This window comes from Mustela putorius, unplaced genomic scaffold (genome assembly GCF_011764305.1).
Source record: "Mustela putorius furo isolate JIRA1106 unplaced genomic scaffold, ASM1176430v1.1 tig00003859_pilon_pilon_pilon, whole genome shotgun sequence".
NCBI lineage: Eukaryota > Metazoa > Chordata > Mammalia > Carnivora > Mustelidae > Mustela > Mustela putorius.
In genome coordinates, this window is record NW_025422011.1 from 1,262,731 (window position 1) to 1,271,035 (window position 8,305).

General features: G+C 51.5%; 1 long non-coding RNA gene across 1 annotated transcript; it reads left to right on the plus strand.

Moving 5' to 3' along the window:
- The first annotated feature begins 2,317 nt into the window (after positions 1-2,317).
- LOC123387750 lies at positions 2,318-6,402 on the plus strand. The gene is made up of 2 exons (XR_006602243.1): positions 2,318-3,019; positions 4,808-6,402. It is a non-coding gene; the product is annotated as an uncharacterized LOC123387750 (long non-coding RNA).
- Positions 6,403-8,305: the final 1,903 nt, after the last annotated feature.

Here is an 8,305-nt window from a genome sequence, read left to right on the forward strand (position 1 = left end):
AGTTCCCATCTGGCCTGCTGGTTGCTACGACCCAAATGAATGAGAGCAAGAGAAGCTTAGCGGCTGTCATAAGAAATAGGGACTTGTGATGTGCAGCCAGGAACCACCTTGGATCGGGCCTCAGTCAAAGGTCCCAAAACCCTGGGCAGTTTCCCCTTAACTGAACTCCCAGCCTTAAGCCCAACAGACCAGCCTGGCACTCGCCCCTTTCTGACTCACTCCATTGGGTTTCTCTCGCTCTTTGGTGGAAGCGGCCACCACACTCTCTTCCCACCCCATCTGCCTCACTGATTATTTTCAGCTTGGCTTGCACAGGCCCAACGCTGCAATTACACCCCAACCTCAATGGCTCCTTCTGAAAATAACATTTGGGTCGAAGAAAACCTCAGTCTGGTGGGCTGGATTTTATACTAAACAGTTAAAGAGTGGGTGTGGGCATGGGGGTTGAGGGGGGGACAAGGGAGTGGCACAATGGTACAATTAAATGAAGAATCTGGAAGAAAGGGAAGGAAGAGGAAGTGAAGAGAGGGAAGGGGTGGTGGTGGTAAGGGCAGTCGCAGAAAATATACCTCCTGGGCAGGGGTCAGCCATCTTCTAGAAGTCTTATGCCAAGTCTTCATTTATGCCTCTAATTGAAGGTTTTGTTTCTGAAATAACTTGCCCCATCACCGAGGCCTGGGAAATTCATGTCTGCCTGGGGCCAGAAGAATTAGTCTATGGGCATACCAATCTTCATCCAAGCTAGTGACCAGATTTTCCAACCCCAAAATAGGAGCCACATGGTTTGACATAGGATTTCTGTTCTCTTTCCAGGTGAGAATAGCAGTCTGGGAAACGTAGTTTCACCATGCTGGTAGGTGGAACTTCCATGGTCCATGGAGAAGAGTGGGTAGGACTTTTAAAGTAGGGATTCTCATGGATATCACGAGAGACTTATGGGTTGCTTTTAGTTCAGAGGAAAGAAGGAAACCGTTCAATGAGAACCTCCGTCTTACCTACGGGGGTGGGTGGGGGGTGGGGATGCAGGGGGGCAAGGAAAGAAAGAACTTGGAAGCACCTTTTGAATTCCAAAGGAGGCAGACAGATTTTAAAAGGCTGTATGAGGCGAGATTTGGGGAACTAGGGAAGTGTTCCATACAGTAGTTAAAAGCTCAGTTCTGGAGTCAGACTGACTTAGGATCAAATTCAGACTATACTAACCCCTGGGTGATCTCCAAAGGTCACTCACTTGGCTGTTTCAGAGAGGCCAGCAGTAGAGGCTCTAGAGTGAGGCTAGTAAGGATTTGCATCCTGGCTCTGTGATCTTCTGAAAGGTATTTCCTTTCTGCGTACTTTCCCTTTGTAAAATGGAAAGGTATGTATCAGGACCCAAACCTTTTCACAACACCACTTCTCAGGTGTCATAAGGTCAGACACTGGCAATTACTCAACATATGTTAGCTATTTTTTTTATTTTTTTATTACTTCTGGAGTTTTTCTCCAAATGCAGTAGGCAAGAAACTTTTTAGCTAACATACACATTTTTCTTTTTTAAAATTTGAACAGTTCTGAATTTATTTTCAAGTGTATTAAACTATATGACTAACATGTCAAACTGTGGTTTCGCTAATGTTATTGCTTAGGGCAAGGCTATGTAGAAAAAGGGAATCGATTTAAAGTTAATTTAGAGAATAAGGAGAGTTAATAAAAGAAGTCAATTAAAAATATATAATATAGATGGAATGTGGGTATGGAAGAAAACCATGCAAGGCAATTCCTGAAAGGCTGAAAAAATTGGAAAATAATCCATGCTGCTTTCTGCCAATAAAACCTTCTAGGGCACAGGGGTGAAGAAATGAGGCAGGAAGATACCGATCAAGACGCTATCAGAACGTTGTCTCCCCGCCCCCCCACCACTGTTGTTCCCTTTCTGAGAAATCGGTAGGAAGGCACAGACAAGCGAGGCCTGACGCCCTAATGTCTTGGAACCCCGATAGATTTGTGGCTGGTGGGGCTGGGGTGGGGGATGGCAGGCAGAATCCAAAGGCCCAGCTCTGAAAACGGAAAGCCAACTCCCCAACTTCTCTCTCCCGTCGTTCAGGGCGATTCAGGCCTCTCTGATTTTTTTGGATCACTGGGTCAATCAGTCAGCCAATGCCTCGGGAGAAGTTTAATTAAGCTCAGATCGCCGGCGTGAGCTGCCAAAGGTCTCCCTGCCCGCCCGCGCCCAGCCGCTCCTGCCCCCCCCCCCACATCTGGTGAAAAGCTTCTCCCCCGCCCCGCCCCGCCCGGCTGGGCCTTAGCCCGCGCATGCGCGTCAGCAGGGCGCCCAGCTCCCAGCGGCAGGCTCTGCTCCCAGAACCGAGCGTTGCAAACTGTTGCATCAGACAGCAAGCAGCCGGCCCGGCCGGGCCGCCAGGGTTTCTAGGAAGATAGCAAGGGTTTGAGGTCCTCTCTGGTCGAATGGGAGCGTTGGCTGTCACTCACGGTGTTTACACGCTGGTAACACGATCCCCTGAAACCTCAAGTTTGCGCCAGTCCGGGGAGGGCCTTAGCCACAGGTGAAAGTCGCTTGAACCCCACGGCTTCTGCCTGCACTCCACGGCCGCAGGCTGGACCGACCGAACGGACTCGGCCTGTTTTATTAATGGCATGGGCCCTGAAGGAATGAGCTGGGTTGGATTTCTCTTCCCAAGTACAAGAATGCCCCTGAGGAATTTCTCACTCTGTGAAAGTGCAAAACTAATTTCCCCAGACAAGCGCTGTTGCCGGTTCCCAAAAGGGCTTGGAAAGATCCCAGCAGGAATGTTCAGTGGTTCCAAAGCTCTTCACCCCAGCTGCTGGACGTGCAGACACTGACCACCAAGATCTTGGCGGGTGGACACACGTCCTTTACAGACGGGCCTTCGTTTTAGAGTCTCTCAGGCCCCTATGTTATGGACGTTTTGGACATCAGCCAGAAAATGCACAACCCCGAACTCACACAGACACAGCACAAATGTAACGTGTTGTCTAGATTTCAAGTGGCTCTGCAACTCAGGTAAGGGAAAGTTTTCCTCACTACTCCTGCATCGTTCTGATCTCTGGGCCTCTGCCTTCCTCAAGGGGAGAGAAAATGATGCTGTAGCTAGCTAGCTAGCAGGGAGGGGACAGTCTTGGGCGGGGGGGGGGGGGTGAGAATTTCAAGAAGAATGAATGTGATTTGGAGTCTACTCTCTAAAGGGATTCCCAGGGAGATCACCTGAACCCTGGGGTTCAACACTCTTTTTTTTGGAATGGGTGAGGACCAAGTCATTGAGTATTAATGGATTTTCCAAAAAGACAAAAACTGACCATGTATACCTTAAGCATTCTGTCTTTACTAGGGTGTTGATGTTGAAAATCTATTCCATCTGAATAATCTGGAAAGCTGAAAGGGCTAGTGTTCTTCCTTCCCCTCATTATTTTGAATCAGTCAATCCCAAGATTCGGTAACAAAATGACCTGAAAGACATACCCACTTGCCAGCTCGTCACTGTAGTTTGTTTAAGCCAACACTGTCCTTTGAACAGTGGGGTATTATTGGCACTATGGGATTTTGTTGTTGATGTAACCGATGCTTCATAAATATGGCCCAAGCTGTTAAGGTCGCCCACAATGATCATCTGAGCTGAAGGCATGCCAGCTGGGGAAGGGCAGGAAGGAGTATGGACAAGTACATTTCCAGGCCCTGCTTCTGAGGGTATATCTCAGGGCCCAAACCTCCTGCCCAATGGATGTCACCAAGGTGGTATTCTGGAGTCACAGAGCGTGGCCTCCTGGAGCTATCCAGAATGTCAGATGTGCCTGAGCAACAGTCCCCACCTAGAGAAGCAAGTCATTGACTATTGTGGGGCATGAAAGTGGAGCAATGAGGCCAGGAGCTGGGTAGGAACTGGTGAAAGTAAGCTTGTGAGCTCATGTTAGCTTCTCTGCTGCATTCACAACGCTTACACACAGTGGGCTGTCAATGCATGTTTCTAGAATGAATGTCCTGAAAAAATGAGGGAAGGAGCAGAGAGAGGTAAGGTCGGAGAAGTCCAAGAATTTTGCAAGAAGCCTCCTGGGATGCCCAGGGTTCTTCTGTGTTGGGCAAGAGGGGAGCCCTTGTAGTTCAAAGACATAGGGCAAGAGAATCAGAACTGTGAAGTGACAAGTCTTCCGAGGTTCCTTCTGCCTCGGTTTCCCTGTTTGGAAAGGCCTCCATTAGTGACTCCAGAGCTGAGCAGTCATTGTATTTAACCAAGCCTAGTGACATCATCATCAATAACAATTGCCTCACCTTGACTCAATTCCCAGAGCAAACTTCTGGGAAAATAAGGGGTCTGAGGCAGGGTGTGTGACTAAGACCCAGGGGACAAGAAAATCCCCTAGAAGCCACACTCTAAAACCATAAGCAAAGTGGTGGCCCAGATGGTTAGATGATGCAGACATCCACCAAAAGTGTGATTCGTTTTCCACATTTCTCGGGCACTCACCGATTTTAGACACTATACAGAGCCCAAACCCAGACAAAGCTCCTGTTCTAAGGGCTTATGATCTAAATTCCTTGTGGAAAGTCTGTCTTTCAAATGTTTAAAGCACCTCATTCAGTCCTCATTTCCATTTCAAGTCATGCATCTCCTTCCTGAGAAACCCACCAGGTTTGAAGTTTGTAGCTGGCCTTCCTTCTGTTTTTGCTATTTATGTGCCAATTTAAAGGGTGGGGAGAGCTACGTTAATTTAAAAATAAAACACAAATAGTGAAATGAGGCTTGGTTAAAGTAAAAAACCACAGAAGGCATTTTTTTCCCCTTCTCATATTTTTCAGATTTTCCTAGAACCACCTTTATTTCCTCAGAGCGCAGTCATAGAAAGTGATGCTCTTCCAAGTGAAAGCTACAAGCCTTATTCCTATTCTCTCTCATCGCACCTTCAGGTTTTCTTTTTCCTTTTCAGCCATTTGAGGGAGCAACTGAAAGCCCCTAATTCACATGTGGTATTTCTGAGCACTCTAAGAGTAGATTTTGGGTTGTTTTTTGCTCTGTTTGTATCTTACCTCTTCTGTTCAGTTGGCTCGGCTTGTACATTCTGGGGATGGGAACACGGCTTTAAAGTCAGATCCTCCTGGCGGATGCCCAGACCACCATTTATCAGTCTTGTGGCCTCTTCTATCAGAAGGAGAGTAATGGTGTACTCCTCCCAGGGTTGTCATGAGGATTGAGGAGTCAAGACACATAAAGGGCTCAGCACAAAACAGGCTCTTAAGACACAGTAGCTATTAAAAACAGATCCTTTCAACCAATCTGCTCCTTCCTTAAACAAGCTCCTCCTCCTGTTTTGGAGAATAAAATCAGTTATCTATTCCAAGTCGATGATTTATCCCCATTTTACATCACCAAAGGGCCCGTGAGAGGGGGAACAAAACCGAGATTGACCTTGCAAACGCGCGAGCCTTTTAATGAAGTGAAATCAGTTTTCTTGCCTTTCAGCAAGAGGCGACCAAATCAGCGGGGCAGGGACTTGGGGGAAGACTTGAAGGCCCACGGTGGGATAGCAGGACCACAGAAAATGGGGGAGAGTGATCAGGGAAAGCAGGTCCAGGGCTGAGATGAGGGGCCAGAGGGGCGACAGTCGCCAGGTAAGAAAGCTTCCCACTTGGGGAGTTCTGAGTCCAAGCGTGTGCCTGCCGAGGCTGCCGGGCCCCGGGGTTTGGTGACCACGGGACCCGAAGCGCGTGCGACAGCGCCCTCTGCCGGCCGCGCCGAGCAAGCCAGCGACCCAGCCGCTCTGCAGGTGGGACCAGGGATCCATCTCTCGCAGCCTCCGCATCCCATCTGAGGACCGCGCCGCCAGGTCCCGACAGGATTCTGGGAGACGCGTCCCTATCAGACGCCTGCGGGCTGAGCAGAGACGATGCTCGGAAACGTCCGATTCACCCGGGGATCGGAGGCTGCGGGAACCCACCCAAACCCCGCAGAGGCTGCGCCTCTTGGGACCCGGGGCCAAAGCCTGCTGGGCTGTCGGAGGTGTTTGGAAGTGGCATCGCCTATGGCCAAGACCGCGGGTTCTGCGGACAGAGAGGAGCCCTGGGTTCGCTTTCTGCCTCATCCATTTTCCAGCTAGGTGACCTTGGGCAAGGTACTTAAATTTCCATGTGCCTTAATTTCCTCATCTTTAAGATGGAGAGAATGATCCCGATTTTATGGGTTGACATGAGGATTACATGGGATCAGACAGCCTGGGTTGGAATTCCGGCACTGACATCAACTAGCTGTGTGCCTGGGGCAAATTACTTAACCTCTCCGTGCCCCAATTTCCTTAAAATAGGGATAATAACGGTACTTACCTCCGAGGGTTGTTGCCTGCAAAACGCTTAACACAGTGCCTGGCACAGAGTAAGCGCTCAATAAATGGTGGCTCTTATGGTTGTTGTCGTTATTATTGTTCTTAAGAGCGCTGAGCACACGAGCAGAACTCTAGCGGGCTGCTATTATTAGTCTCTTTCTTGGGTCCGGCTATTTCTTTCCGGGCATTGTTAAAATCTTTACCATGCGGTCGCGTCCTTATCAGTAGTCGAAGGACAGCCGGCCTTCCTGAGATTGGAAAAAATCGAGGTTCCCCTGGAGGAGGGCCAAGGACGCGGCGGCGGGCTGCAAGGACCGGGACCTCCCCGGGGGACACCCGCGCCGCGCCGCCTCCGCCCGTGCCTCCATTAGCGCGCGTCAGAGCCGCAGTGACGTCGCCAGGTCCCGGCGCTGGGGAGGCGCGGCCTGGGCACGCGGGGAGCCTGGGTGGGGGGCGGGGGGTGGCCGGGGTGGCCGCCCCGCTGCAGGAGATGTCCGCGGCCGCGCGGTGCCTTGCTGTCTTCGGCGGCTTCGGCCCAGGCAGCCCCGGGAGCTGCGGGAAGTCCGCGGCCGGTGTAGGCTGTTCCCCGCGCCTGCCCGCGCGGTGCGCCATCGGGCTCCGCCCGCACCCCGCGGGGAGGCCTCGGAGGCCAATGCCAGGCCCGCCCAGCCGGCACTGGGCTGGTCTCCCCCGCGGCCGCTCCGCGTCTGCGTGGTCCTCCCCCTCCCACCCTCTCTTCCCACGCCCGCCCCAGTCCCATTACTCGTTGTCCCGGAGAGACCTGCTCAATTTCTTCTTCCTCTACCCTCCTTCCGAACCAGCTCCTTTGCTGCGAGTGGTCAGCAGCCGCCCCCAGGAGGTGCCTCAGATCCCAGCTTGCGGCCCCCCGCGACCCCATCCCTTTGCTCTCTGGAAGGTTCCAGTAGACTTGCCCAGCACGCACCTCCAACTCACCGAGCCTTGTCCTCATTATTGCCCATGACGGCGGTGTGCCCCCACCCAACCATCGTCCTATATGTCTCACCTTCCCTCCTAAATACCTCTCTGGGCACTCTCCACTTCTTCCAGGATGGCTTCGGAGTTCCAGCCATCCTGGTTTGGGCTATTGACATATTCCTCTCAAGGGGATCCTTGTCTGCACCCCAGCCTCCTTCACATGTGTCCTCCACGCGCTACGAAAGCCTGCCACCTACAACCCATGTCTGGCTATGCCTCTCCCGGCTTGACGCTGGCTGCCCAGCCTGGGACCTCAAACCCTCTGTCTTCATGGACACTCTTGTCTGCCATTTTTGAGCATGTCGGGAGGTAGTCCTGGGTCTACCCACTCTATGAAAGGCCCTCCGTGTCTTTATTGCTGCTGGTCCCTCTCCAGGGAATTTGCACCTCACTCCCTCCTTCTCCTTCCCCAATTGGCTTCCTCTTACTCATTCTCCACAACTCAAGATATGAGTCACCTCTGACAGGAATGCCTTCCCTGTTCTGCTATCTTTGGAAGAGAAGTCTCTCGGGGACCCAAAGCTTCCCATCTCTGTTGCTTTCCTCATAGGGTAAAGACCTGACTTTCAAGATGGCTCTGGAGGCCCTGCATGGTCTGTGCACATGCCCCACCCCCCATCATCTCCAACTCCAGTCCTTTTTTCCCTCTGCTCTAGCCACACTGGGGTCTCAGTTCCCAGACCCTGTGCACACCCTCCAGCCCCAGGGTCTTTGCACAGCTTGTTCTCTTGGCCTAGTACAACTTTATGCCCTTCCTCACCTACTTAATTTTTGGCTCTCATCCTAGGTGAGCATCATGTCCTTAGAGACAGCTTCCCTGTCCCTTCCCATAAGCCCACCTCCAATTCAGTCCACTTCTTCTTGGGTAGATCAAAGCTTTTAAAAAAACTACGGGAGAGTAAGATCATCAAACTGGTTTATTCTGCACCCCTCCCGGGACCCTCCAACCTTTGCCAAAGCTCAACATTTGCCCTAATTTCTTCAA